General features: G+C 38.0%; 1 protein-coding gene across 26 annotated transcripts in view; it reads left to right on the plus strand.

The window, feature by feature from the left end:
* The window catches only part of CALD1 (caldesmon 1), a 231,845-nt gene that overhangs the window by 85,497 nt on the left and 134,109 nt on the right, over window positions 1–12,239 (plus strand). For 5 of the 26 annotated variants that reach the window (XM_063725547.1, XM_063725556.1, XM_063725558.1 and 2 more), the window contains exon 1: window positions 3,529–3,694. The exons of the other annotated variants lie outside the window; for them this stretch is intronic. The gene's annotated coding sequence lies outside the window, so the exon portion shown is untranslated. Of the gene's footprint in view, window positions 1–3,528; window positions 3,695–12,239 lie in introns of those variants that run through there. 26 annotated transcript variants of the gene reach the window in all.

Genomic DNA, 12,239 nt, shown 5'->3' on the forward strand with positions numbered 1-12,239 from the left:
ATATGGAAATAAGCCAATATCGCGGCTGGTGTATGAGTAGGTCCTCTGCACCGAGGCAGTTTTCTTGAGAGCATTTTCTCACTGGTTTAAAAGGAATAGAGACAAATGTGGCTCAGAGTATATTTTTAAATGTGGCTGGAAAGAAAAATAAAAATTCACTGATCCAAAAATAATTCAGAATCGCAGCTAGACCAAAGTCAGATTTTTAAGCTGGAAGACTTGGAGAGATTTGGGTATTTGCTTGCTTCTTATTGAAAGACTCAGTCAATTTTTAAAAAGCCCAGCCAACCTTAACACAGATATAGAGGAGGAAATCAGAACAAAATTGCATCATCTGTTCCATAATTGTCCAATGTTGTTCTCGTTGCTTAATCTCGTGGGTTAGAAACCCAGCATTTGAGCTCTGGATTCACTACATTCTGAGTAATCTTAGACACTAGGCTTAATTTCATTGTTTGTCAAATGGGGGGATGATATACTACCTATATCATAGGATTCTTAGGAAAATCCAATGAGATAATGCATGATTCAACTATTACCAAAAAACGTATTATGAGCCTTCTGTTTTTCAAACTACAACACTTGGAGAAAAGTAGCAGCAGAGAAAATAGCTTTTAGGTCTGCCCCTGGTTGCTCTGGTACAGTTATCTGCTTTTCATTTAGATTTATCATATTCTGCTTTGACAGCTAATAACTATTCATCCATATATTCATTCTTTTATTCAGAATATTGAGCACTTAGCAAGTGCCAAGCTCTTAATTAGGAGCTCTTATTCTCATCTTTGCAAATAGATGATAAACCTGTAAAGCTCCCCCCCCATCTTATCGTTAGATACTCTTTTGAAATATTTTTATTTCAAGATACATGTTGGCCATTCATTCATTCCATGTATGTTTATTGAGTGACTACTAAATGGCAGGCAACTGCAAAGTGCTGAAGAATCATTAGTAAACACAATAAATACATCCTCATGGAGATTTCAGTCTAGTAGAAAAGACAGATATTAAATACATAAGTAACCAAACATAAATACCATTGCAAATTGTGATTGTACATGAAGACAAAGAGCAGAGACTTAGAGAATGACATGGAAGTAAAATCTTAAAATTCTATATGTCTAATGCAACAAATTTTAATTTACAATACTTTGGCAATAAATGGATAGGATACTTGAAAACATTATCATCTGATTGTACTGTAACACAAAAATTGGTGTTTTCAGGGTGTTGCAATTATTTAATACTATTCCAACTTTGACTTTGTGGGTTTAAGAAAGGCTAAGAATTATCCAAGTAAGAAGTATGCCTTTATCATTAGGTAACAGTGAGGGACTCATTTCTGGTCTCTGTGGCCAGTAAGCTCTAGATCCATGCAAGAAATTGAAAGCAAGCTTGTGTGACTGGATCACAAAAGAGAGAGGCACAAGAGGAAGCTGGAGACGCAGGCTGAGCTAGATTATACACGACATTGTAGGTCACGGGAAGAGTTGGATCTGTATTCTAGATGCACTATGAAGCTACTGAAATGTTTTAAGCAGGGGAGTGACATGATTAGATTTATGTTTTTAAAAGGGTAATTGTTTGCAGATGGCTGGAAGATTAGAACAGAAAGACCAGTTGGGAGACTCTTGGAAGGGTCCAGATGAGATGATGGTGGCTTGGATTTGAGTGACAGCAACAATAATGAAGATAAATGAACCATTTTGGGCAAATATCCTGAAGGGAGAATCACCTGGATTTAGTAATTTACTGTAGAGGGAGTAACGGTAGATGAGGAAGGAGGAAGTGTATGAAATGATTCCCAAGTCCAGAGCTTAAGCAACCAGGTAAATATTGGTGTCATTTGCTAAGATGGGAAAAACTTGGGAAACATGGACCGTGTTCAATTCTATCCTGTTTGCTGAGGAAAAAAAAAAGGGGCCGGGGAGTAGTGCTGGAACTTTTTGTGAGTTATAGAGAGGAAACAAAAGTATAAAGCTTAACACCCATCTTCAGAATGCTTGCACCCTAAGCATTAAATCCGCTGTTGATATTTCCTTAACAGGCTTTCTCAAACCACCAGAGGCTCTACTATGATGTGGGTTAGCTCACTCATGGAATTTATTCTCTCTTCACCCTTCCTCTGTGTGTGTCTACATATAATGCAGTTGATTTTAATAATTTAATTTGCTACACCTTTGAATTATCTCATTTATCAAGGCATCAGTCAATCTTAAAAACTAGATCTTTATTTTTTTAAATTTTTAAGTTCAGGGGTACATGTGCAGGATGTGCAGGTTTGTTACACAGGTAAATGTGTGTCATGGGGGTTTGTTATACAGATTATTTCATCACCCAGGTATTAACCCTAGTACCCATTAGTTATTTTTCCTAATCCTCTCTCCCCTCCCACCCTCAACCCTCCAATAAGCCCCAGTGTGTGTTGTTCCCCTCTATGTGTCCATGTGTTCTCATCATTTAGCTCCCACTTATAAGTGAGAACAAGCAGTATTTCGTTTTCTGATCCTGCATTAGTTTGCTAAGGATAATGGCCACCACCTCCATCCATGTCCCTGCGAAGGATATGATCTCAAACCAGATTTTTAAAGGCAATATTTTTTTTTGGTGCTTCTATAATCTTGGCAGTGAATAATGACAATAGAAGTCTTTACCATTTTATCTTCCTGTTATTTGCTGTAACTCAACTACAAATATTCCAACTTCTCCAGTGGTGTATGTGGAAACAAGAAGAATTCACAGAAAGAAAATGTGATCTGTTTGATTCCCCTGAGAGCCGCTGGTAGAGTACTAAGCTCTACATTACTTAGCAATGCAAAAACAAAGTGGTAGAGATTAAGTGATCAAGATTTATGTACAAGAATATCCATCACAGCACTACTTATAATAGCCCAAACCTGAAATACTCTCAATGTCCAGTGATAAGGGAATGATTACATATAACTGTAAAGTTATCAATCATGTTTTAAAAATTGTATAAAAAATATGTATAATATAATAAGTGAAAAAATTGAGTGCATAACATCACATTTGTTTTTAAAATAGAATCTTACCTTTGTTGAAAAAAAAGACTGGAAGGAAATATATTGAAACTTTAATCTCAGGGTGGGAAGGATGAAAAGAGACTTTAGAATTATTTTCTGCATAATTTCTTTCTTTCTTTTTTTTTGAGATGGAGTCTTGCTCTGTTGCCCAGGCTGGAGTGCAGTGGCGCTATCTCGGCTCACTGCAGCCTCTGCCTCCTAGGTTCAAGAAATTCTCTGCCTCAGCCTCCCGAGTAGGTGGGATTACAGGTGCCCACCACCACGCCTGGCTAATTTTTTTGTATTTTTAGTAGAGATGGGGTTTCACCATCTTGGCCAGGCTGGTCTTGAACTCCTGACCTTGTGATCTGCCCACCTCAGCCTCCCAAAGTGTTGGGATTACAGGCACGAGCCACCGCACCCGGTCTCTGCATAATTTCTGTATTTTCTATAATAAAATGCATATTTGTATACTTTCTATAATAAAATGTATATCTATATAGCACTCAGAGATGGCATAACTTCTACAGATTTGATGATTTTTGTGGAAGAGATCCGAGTTATCTGCGAGTTACCGGCGGCGAATCCATAGGGGTCCACAGCAACTTCAGTCCTTGCCTCCTCAGAAGAAAGAACTCAACTGAGGGGCGTGTAAAGCAGAAAAAGAGATAGAGGCAAGTTTCAGAGCAAGAGTGGAAGTTTATTTTAAAAGCCTTTAGAACAGGAAAGAAAGGCACGCTTGCAAGACACCCAAGCAGGCACGTGAGTGTTAAAGAGAGAAGGTCAAGTGTCCCGTATAACCATGATCCTAGGACTTTTATAAGCTCGTCTTTTCCCCATGATTCTTCCTTGGGGTGGGCATGCACAGAGCCCTTCTTACTCTTGAGAAATGCGCACGTGCAGTATGTTTAGGGAGTTACACACATGCCCATCTGAGGCTTTCTTCCTTCTTCCAGCAGAGTACCCAGGAGATCTTACTTCGTCATTTTTGTCTCTTAATATGCATTTCCAGAAAGCTGTTTCTCTCTGGGGTCTGCATTCAGTTAACACTTTTAAATGTTAACAGGTATGGACCATCAGGAGATTGTCTGTTTCTGGCTGCTCTGAATTATCATTTTTAGAGAGGCAAAGGGATAATTGCCAAACCATCACCTGAAATTTCTAGTGGGTGGTGGGAGAGCCCTCTGCTGCTCCCTGCTCATGACTGACTACCTGTAACAATTTGGGACCTTTTTCAGTAGAGTGAAATAGAAATAAAAGCAGTCTTGAAAACCAGCAATGAATAATTGTCAAGTGCTGCCTGAGATACTGTGGGGTATAAAGTTGTGTGAAAATGTGATTGCTCATTCATGGATCTTATGATCAAGTTCCCACACTCCTGGATTTCCCTTGTTTGGGTTCAAACAGCCTAAGAACATAATAAGGGCAGTTTTGATTTTCGTATCTGAGTTTTTTCTTTTAAGCCACATCAGGAAATGAAGGAACACAGACAGACAGCGGGAGAAATACACTCGCAAAACAACCTAAGTATCTGTGCAGCCTCAATATCATTTAAATTCTGGCTAAGTTTAAGGTTTTTCCTTTTTTTGTTTCCTCCTTCACTCTTCTAGTGTATTCCACATAATGTAGTTGTAGCTCTGCTCAAGGTTCTGGAGTAGCATTTGTATGCAAGCTTAGTTATTTTAAGTTTTTCACAGTTATTTGTTTTTTAACTCTTTAAAAGTAATTTGTCACAATCACATCTTTATGTGCCAGACATATAAGAATTATTGTCTTGTCTCTGGACAGTATGTTTTAGAAGTTTTCCTTATGAAGTTGCAAGACATGTTTTATACTTACGCTTATCAGCTCTATTTAGCCTATAACTGTGTCTGCATAATGCCAGAATTGCCATTTCAACAGAGACCAAGAGCTCCCCAACAGGTATTTGGTGGCAACTGCCAAAAATTTTTATTGAATTAATTTATCTTTTTCACTTAATTCAATCCACTTAGCTATAAATGTTGAACCCACTGAAACTTCTGGTTTTTGGGGGATTTTTTTGGCATATGAAAGGAAGCATTGCTGTGTTTAAAAATGCTATCCTTTGGAGATAAACATTATGGGATGTTCAATATGAAATATCTTATTAATGTGGAAATGGGTTTCATTAACCCATCTGTATCTACACGTTATCCTTCATCTGGTTAAAATTCCACATTTTATAAAAGATAGCAGCTTGGGTTTAAGTTTGTGGCCATGTAAGACTGAAGTTTGATACTGTCCACGTTACCGTCAACCAGCTAATGTATTACCAATAAAAACAGCAGTACTATTCTTCAGTGAGATTCTCATTGTCCACCTTGTGTCCGTTTTCAGTGTAGCCCTGGGAAGAAGGGCACTGGAGAATGTTTCCATCAAGATTTAGAAATGGAAAAGATTGAGCTTCTGGAGACCTCACTTATTTATTCACTTAACACACATTTATTGAGAAACTGCTATGTGATCAGAGCTATGCTAGACACTGGGGATACAGAAATGAATATGACATGAATAATTTAATATTTATTTGCCCACTAGAGTGTTACCCCTCTGAGAGCAGTGATCTTGTCTTTCTCCATCTCTGCTGTCTCCTTAGCAACTCCCATTTAATAACTGGAAATAGAATCCCAAGCGGGTCCTAACTTTTTGTTTCATGAGATAGGAATAGTAGAAGAGCAAATCTCAAACTTTTCCCCCATATGAGGAATGACATTCACAGAAAAGACCCACTTAGAGGAAGACAAATAGGCCTTTTTCTTCCACCGAAGAAAGATGCCTAGAATCCCATTGAATGAGTATCAAGTTTATATGGATAACTTTGAATCCTTCCTAATATTTTAAAAAGTAAATCACATGAAACCTCACATTTCTGATGATACGTCAGAGTAGCAACAATACTGTGATCAGAACTCCACATAGAAAGCTGCTATGGTGGGCCACCATACCTGATGGAAGATCTATTTTGATGTTCAAATGCTTTGAGATTAGGACGGTTGCTTGAAGTATTTATCGCTTGTTACACTTTCTCTGCTGTGTGATTACTGCAAAGACAGGCCAGATTGCAAGGGCCACAAAGGATCAGTTCTTGAGATAATTATTTGAAAACTGTTTAGCCCATGATGGCAGTTAGAAATCGAGCAGTGGATTCTTCCATCCAAAATCAGATGTAGTGATTGATTTGTCCTAAAATAAAAAATAACCAGCTCCTGCTAAATGAACTTAGTTGTTAACTAATCAAACACAGGCAGAGTGGTGTTCTACAAAAAGAACAGATTTGGGGACCCAGCTCCGCCCATCACTAGCTGAGAAGCCTTGGGTAAACCATTTAACCTCTCTAGGCCTTTCTAGGTCTTATTTATAAAATGTTGCCAATAATACTTGTCTTACTGACCTCCAGGGTTGCTATGAAAATCATTTAAGAATAGAGATATGAAAGCCCTGTTTACTGTAAAAGTGCCATGTATTTGTATTCTTAACCCATTTGTGATGTCACTAGGCACTTGGAAATCAGCCCACAAATGGCTGATCTGATTGATGATAGAAGCATAATTGCCCTGTGACCAACCCACTTCATCCCTACCAAACATTCCAGGCATTTCAGTGCAGGAACAAGGTCTATGGGAAAAAGTCAAAAGGAGACTGATCAGAGGAATTCCACTGGCCCTTCCCAGGGCCCTGCGCACAAAATGGTCCCCTGTGCATTGTTATTTTGCTGTGTTTGCCGATGTCCACAGCTTCCTAGACATTAACAGATGGATATCTGGGTGATGATGAACAGACAGAGTGAGTGTGATATTTTACCAGTTTTCTAGTGCAAAGGCCTCTGTATCTAATCTATGGGCTTGCAGCCTTCACTAGTTACTCTTTCAGTTGAATGTGCAAAGAGATAAAGTACTGCCTGCCTTTCTTTAAAATGCTGAGGAATGACATTTAGTGAATTTTTTCAAGGCTACACATACTGATGGTTTTGGTTGCAAGGGTAGGACAAGGTGATTCTAGATCCTGACCTGAGCCCTGTGTCCTGCTGCTGCCCAGATTCTCTCTGTCAGTGTTTCATGCTTGCCACCAACTGAGCTCAAGGCTCTGGATTAGGTCTTACTACACAGCTCTGTGACAGAGAGGAGAGGTGGGCAATACCAGTTGGTTGGAACGTGGGAAAGAGGAACAGGATAATTCCACTTAGGGTGTTATTTTGCTTTGTTTTTTGCTTACCTTAAGCAACTGGCCATAAAGGAAATATATGGCCCTGTCCTTAGGTAGTTAAATTTCAATCAGTAGTCAAAACTAACATTAGAAAAAGTTTTAAGCATACTTTAAACAAACAAGAACATATTATAAATAGGAACATGAAATGTATTTATTACATCAATAAAGTGTGCCTAAATTTTTCAGAGTTGACTTAATTGCACAATAGATACTCCGATCGCTTTGATGACGTGTAGCCTGAACTAGAATTTATTGACTTGAGACACTCCTTCTTTGTGAATATCGAAAATTTCTAAGTACAACCTTTATTGATGAGATTGTCAAAAATTGAGAGTCTAATAGAATTAAAGAGGTTCAATTTTGCCAAACCGGACATTATTAAATTTATCCTATATGCTAGAGGCTGTGCTAAATTCTACAGATAAAAGATAAATGAGGCTAGGTGAGGTGGCTCACACCTGTAATCCCAGAAATTTGGGAGGCCGAGTTAGGCGGATCACCTGAGTTAGGAGTTTGAGACCAGCCTGGCCAACATGGTGAAACCCCGTCTCTACTAAAAATACAAACATTAGCTAGGTGTGGCGGTGGGCGCCTGTAACCCCAGCTACTCAGGAAGCTGAAGCAGGAGAATCACTTGAACCTGGGAGGCAGAGGTTGCAGTGAGCTGAGATCGCGCCACTGCACTCCAGCCTGGTGACAGAGTGAGACTTCATCTCAAAAAAAAAGAAAAAGAAAAAAAAAGATAGATGATATGACTCTTACCCTTGCTCAGATGTCCATCTTGTTTCCTCAGCTTTGCCTCATCAACCATGAGGGTTCTAATCTTCATAGTTGCTTCTCTTTGATAAGTTCTATTTATTTAGGAAGCCATACACAGGCACACAGGCAGAAGAGAACCAGAAGACTGCATCCATTGGAAAATTTAATATACATAAAAATTAAGTGCACCGTTTCTTATCATTTGCTGAAACTTAGGTAACTTAACATCACATCTTACAAACAACAGTCAGTGCTCGCTGATAATGATGACAGTGGTGGTGGCAGTGGTGATGATTACGATGATGAAGGCAAGAGAAACAACTGCCACTGCCTTTTCACAAACATTGGACTTTTTATTATCTACGCTAGGTCTTTCGTGATGAGTGGTAGTTATACCCAGCTCAAACTTCAGGTACACTATGACTCTATGAAGAGAAAGATACATTTTTCTCAGTGTCTCTTATGCCTGTAGCCATGGGAAACTTATCAAACACTGACGTCAGCTACTTTCCCATGAGAAGTTCAGAAATTTCATAAGACCACAAATGACTTTCTCTTTCCTATTTGCTTCAGACAAGTACAGAACTTTTCATGAAGCTTAAAAATAAACATCTGACCTTCATGGATACATTCTCATTGCTTCTCCAATCAGAAATCATCTTGCCTGTAAAAATCCACCCTTGTTCTTCTATTAACAATGGAAAGATCTTGGATGATGCAAATAGCATCGCAGATTACTCTTCATTAAATGATTGTCCAAGAGAAAGGAGAAAAGGCTGCAGTGATTAGGCACCATTTTAAGATATCAAAGCCCATCTTTTGTACTATCATAGAACAGGATAAGACCTTTTTTTTTTCATAGTTTTACAACATTGGCTTCTCTGAGAACATACATCTAAGCTATATCCTTTGCACTCCATAAAATTTTAAGAAGAACTCAGCAAAATTTTCCTGGGTAGCTTGCTAGTCTTGGGACCTGACGGCATAGAAATAAACTAAGAATTGAGCCATTCTACTCTCTAGATGCAGAATGACAAAGAAGGCAGAGAAAGAAGCTGATAATATTAAACAAGGGTCAATGGCATGCTAAGTTCAATACTAGGTACTTTATATGTTAGCTCAATCATCACTCAACAGCAGACTTTTTTCTTTCGTTCTTTTTTTTTTTTTCTGAGACGGAGTCTTGCACTGTCACCCAAGCTGGAGTGCAATGGCACGATCTCGGCTCATTGCAACCTCCGTCTCCTGGGTTCACGCGATTCTCCTGCCTCAGCCTCCTGAGTAGCTGGGATTACAGGCACACACCACCACACTGGCTAATTTTTTTTTTTTTTTTTGATTTTTAGTAGAGATGGGGTTTCACTGTGTTGGCCAGACTGGTCTCAAATTCCTGACCTTGTGATCTGCCTGCCTCGGCCTCCCAAAGTGCTGGGATTACAGGTGTGAGCCAATGCACCCGGCCAACAACAGACTTTTATGAAGCATATGATATATGCCAGAGAACATACTAAATGCTTGGTAGGGAGTGATTGATAAGACCACGCCCTTACCATTGGGAAGCCCATACTCATGCAATGCTACCATAGAGGCATTAACCAAGTACAATGGAAGAAGGAAAAAACCCTTCAAGTTAGTAATCACTATCCTCATTTTAAAATTGAAGTAGCTGACATCTGTTAGTTATCTTTGTTAAAGAGCTTCTCTTAGGTTATTAAGTGTAGAGTTCTATGTGACCCTATAGTCAGTCTTACAATTCCATGCTGTTTTAATGGGAAAGATCTATGTTCAATCCAACTGAATGATTTAAAGCTTTGTCTGCTATCCAATAAATCTGTTTGCTACAGAATGCCACAAAAATTCTGACTTTCACTGAATAATTGACTTTTTCTTTAATTATAAGAACAATTTCCTTAATTTCCCACTTTAGCCTGTTTGGTAGCTAAATTCCTAACATATTATCATATTAATACATCTTGTCCCTCTTATCTACTCATTTATACAAATATTTGTATACATTTCCATATGCATAATTCCTAATAACACAGAAAACATATCCCATAAAAATCAAGAGATTCTCATACAGACATAAACCTATACACTAAAATACAAGCATACTATAGATGAATTTGTTCAAGATACATAGGCAAAATCTGAAATGGAAACATATAATTTTAAGAAATAAAGAGGAAACATTGTGCAAGGGCTTGATGCACAAAAGAGCTACAAGAAATAATTTGGGGAAGGTGGGTGGTTAAAAGTGAGGACGAGAAACAGTGTATACTAAGCAAAGGGCTGGATGGATGGTGAAATTTCATGGCATTCTTAAGATGATAAGTAGTCCCTGTATTTGGATTGCCTTGGTATGGGCCACTTGCAAAAACATTCAATATTTCCCTTCTAAGATATGGTAAGCCAAAAAATATATATGGAAAGTTCACTAAGTCATTGGTAAGTAATCCAGTGTTGACTTTTAATTTAGAAATAACTGGCCAAATTGATCCCAGCCTTCCCAACTACAATTCTCCCCCTGCAGAGTACATTGATTTGTATTATCTTATTGTTTTCTCTCATTGTTTGTCTTTCTTTTTATTATTTCATTTTCCTACTGGTACAATACATGACCAGAGATAGTGAACTTTCCTGATTTTATATATTTTGAGCTCATAAATTCCCTGGAGTTGTCATCTTTTCAGACTAAAGCTTCATCTTTTTCTGTTCACATGTTCTAAAAATAATCTTTTTAATGATGTGTAACATATAGAGAAGTGCACAATTTATAATTGTACAGAGTGATGGACTTTCACAGAATGAACACAACTGAGTAGTCAGCATCCAGATCACAAAACAGAATACTACTTGCATTCAGAAGCACCCTAAATGTCCCTTCAGAATCATGCCTTCCCCCACCCAGCCACTGCCTCATGATAATCATTATTCTGATTTCCAACATGAAGTATTAATTTTGTCTGGGCTTCAGTTTTTATATTAATGAAATCATATAGTAATTTTTGTTGTGTTGTTTACATTATGACTCTGAGATTCATTGCCTCAGCAAAACTTAGATCATTCTAATTCCTATATAGGGTTTCATTGTTTGCCTCCCACAATTTATCCATTTTGCTGTTGATAGACATTGAGGTTATTTCCTTTTCACGGCTATTATTAATAGTACTTCTACAAACATTCAAGTTCATGTCTTCTGGTGAATATATGCATGGATTTTTGTTGTATATACGCCTATGAATAAGATCTTTGGGTCACAGGGTATACAAATATTCAGCTTTAGCATATGCTGCCAAATCTTTTTCCCAAGTGATTTTGCCAATTTATATTCCCACAGCAGTGCATGAGCATTTCAGTTGCTCACCAACATTTTGATTTATGTCTTTTAAATTTTAGCTATTCTAGTGGTATGTAGTTTTAGTTCATCATAAGTTTCCATTTGAATTTTTCTAACGATTAATGAGATTGAGCACTTTTTCATACGCTTGTTGACCTTTTTGTCTTTTTTTGTTTTGAGACAAGGTCTCTCTCTGTCCCCAGGCTGGAGTGCAGTGTCATGATCATGGCTTACTGTAGCCTTGACTTCCCTGGCTCAAGAGATCCTCCCACCTTAGCCTCCCAGGTAGCTGAGACTACAGGCATGCACCACCATACCTGGCTAATTTATTTTTTAGTTGTTGGCAATTTTAAGTATCCTCTTTTGTGAAATGCCCGTTGAAATCATTACTCATTTCTCTATTAGATCATCCATCTTTTTCTTTTTGATGTGTGGAAATTTTTATATATATTCTGGATGCAAGTTCTTTGTCATCCATATTGCTAATATTTTCTCAATCTATGGCTTGCATCTCCACTCTTTTTATGGTTTTTAGTTTTAATGCAACACAAGTTTTTTTTTTTTTTTTTTTTTCTTTTATTGTAATTATTATTATTATTATTATTATTGTACTTTAGGTTTTATGGTACATGTGCCCAATGTGCAGGTAAGTTACATATGTATACATGTGCCATGCTGGTGCACTGCACCCACCAACTCGTCATCTAGCATTAGGTATATCTCCCAGTGTTATCCCTCCCCCCTCCCCCCAACCCACAACAGTCCCTGAAGTGTGATGTTCCCCTTCCTGTGTCCATGTGCAACACAAGTTTTTAATTTTTATGTCCCGTTTACAAAATCTTTGCCTATCCCAAAATCATGGGAATTTTTTTTTCCTGAAAGCGCAAATGTGT

The sequence above is a fragment of the Pongo abelii genome, chromosome 6 (assembly GCF_028885655.2).
Source record: "Pongo abelii isolate AG06213 chromosome 6, NHGRI_mPonAbe1-v2.0_pri, whole genome shotgun sequence".
NCBI lineage: Eukaryota > Metazoa > Chordata > Mammalia > Primates > Hominidae > Pongo > Pongo abelii.